We start from the raw sequence: 2,500 nt of genomic DNA on the forward strand, positions 1-2,500 counted from the left end.
CGGACTCTTCCCGCACTCGTACGTTGCAATCCACCCCTATATCTTGCGTTTCACGAAGAGTTATATCCAATATGCCAAATTCCCGCTGTCCCTATACATGCTGTAAGTCTGTGCACACAATATGAACCACACCTCAGCGAGACACTCTATCACACATTACTCTCTGCCTGTAACAGACACAGATACAATATGTAAGCACCAGCATGGACCAACGTCCGGTGCATCCTCTCCGCCACAGTACACCATCCACACTATGATAACCACACCAGGGAGTCCAATTCTAAAATAGAATATCCCACCCGTCCGACATCCACAACTGCTCAGATAAGCCACCAACACCCACACATGTCCTACACAGGGGTGCACCCAACACCACCACACTGCCACCTGTTACGGCACAGAAACAATGGCAGGAATGAATCACACAGGTGTGCCGCAACCACAGACGCGGCGCGCCTCCAGTCACGAGCGAAAAGCGCATAAGCGCATCCTGACGAGACATAACTGCTGTGACATACTGACGCTGCCTCAGACATTCACTTACAATGATCACTACCAACGAACCTCGCCCCCCCCCCCCCCAACAACACACTCTCTTACCACGTTGTGTACTGTAATCCAACCCATTTCGCACCTTAACCTAACCCATTTTGCACCTTAACCTAACCAAATTCGTAACGCAATTTGTACCACAATTTCTACCGCAATGTAACGCAATTTGTACCGCAATGTAACGCAATTTGTACCGCAATGTAACGCAATTTGTACCGCAATGTAACGCAATTTGTACCGCAATGTAACGCAATTTGTACCGCAATGTAACGCAATTTGTACCGCAATGTAACGCAATTTGTACCGCAATGTAACCCAAGTTGTGCCTTAACCTAACCCAAGTTGTGCCTTAACCTAACCCAAGTTGTGCCTTAACCTAACCCAAGTTGTGCCTTAACCTAACCCAAGTTGTGCCTTAACCTAACCCAAGTTGTGCCTTAACCTAACCCAAGTTGTGCCTTAACCTAACCCAAGTTGTGCCTTAACCTAACCCAAGTTGTGCCTTAACCTAACCCACGTTGTGCCTTAACCTAACCCACGTTGTGCCTTAACCTAACCCACGTTGTGCCTTAACCTAACCCACGTTGTGCCTTAACCTAACCCACGTTGTGCCTTAACCTAACCCACGTTGTGCCTTAACCTAACCCACGTTGTGCCTTAACCTAACCCACGTTGTGCCTTAACCTAACCCACGTTGTGCCTTAACCTAACCCACGTTGTGCCTTAACCTAACCCACGTTGTGCCTTAACCTGCTCTGTAATTGGCATATGACACGTTACATTAATCTAGTGTTGTCTAACCACAACCCTCTGAATATAGTTCGCTACTCGCACCGCCCACCCTCTTGTGTATCGTTTCATGTTCAACACTTCGCAAGTGTTGCTTACTTTTTACATGCTCCCGCTGTACACTGTAATGTGGACGACTGCAGGATGTACATCGCCCCCCCCTCCCCCCCCCCCTGCCTTCGCACGCTGGTCGTTCAGGTGCTTGCGTGTTCAATGCCCTTCGCAGCTGTTCACTGGCATTCGCATGTCGAAGCGCTCAGTCTACGTCGTGGTACGGCCTGTGTCCACTGTCCGCTGATGTCGTAAGCTTAACCCTCACATTGTACTGCACATAGGTCCGTATGTACTGAATGATACGCTGTGGCACATGTGTGACCGTACAACGACTGCGCCCAACAACAGCGAACCATACGGTCCAAATGTTGTGCACTCAGCCACGTGCCGTCTCCCCATAACAGCTACATTGCAGTGTGGTACGCCATAGAGACGTGTGGGAGTAACGGACGCCCTGGATGGCGATCAGCATGAGCCGTCTGTTGATGTAGTGGCGCGTGTATTCAAACGTAGTCGTCTCTTCTCACACAGTGTGATAGCATGGTGCACCGCGTTCCACATCTGCGACATGGTACAGATGCTGGTTGACAGTCGGTGTCGTAATGGACATCGCATACGTAGGGGGCCACCTCCCACGTGTTCTCTAGTCGTGCACATTTTGTTGCGTGTATGTGGGCAGACGTAGTGTGTCGTGGCACCTAACAGACAGGTATGCAATAATCGTTGCATTTGCAAACTGGGATGGACGTCTACGTTTGCTGGTGACGTTACGCAAATGAACAACTGGTAAACCCATTGTGGTGCGGTTGTTGTTGCTGGAGGTAAATCAGTAAGGGCAAATCTGTGTGTGAAGCGATACGCGGCGGTGGCTGGGTGGGACCGTCCCCGGCCGGTGAGGGGGGGCCGCCCGGCGTGCTGGCCGCGCGGTGCGTGGGCGCACGCGCTACAGCCGGCTGGTGGGGGCGCCCAGTGGCAGGCGCGCCGGCCGACAGACGCGGCAGGCGGCGCAGCTGCGCGCCGGGGCACCCTGCGCGCGGCGCCGGGCGGCCAAAGTGGGTCCTCGCGGGCCCGGTGCGAAGCGCGGTGGACATCTGCAGTGTGCTGG

The sequence above is a fragment of the Schistocerca cancellata genome, chromosome 7, assembly GCF_023864275.1.
Source record: "Schistocerca cancellata isolate TAMUIC-IGC-003103 chromosome 7, iqSchCanc2.1, whole genome shotgun sequence".
NCBI lineage: Eukaryota > Metazoa > Arthropoda > Insecta > Orthoptera > Acrididae > Schistocerca > Schistocerca cancellata.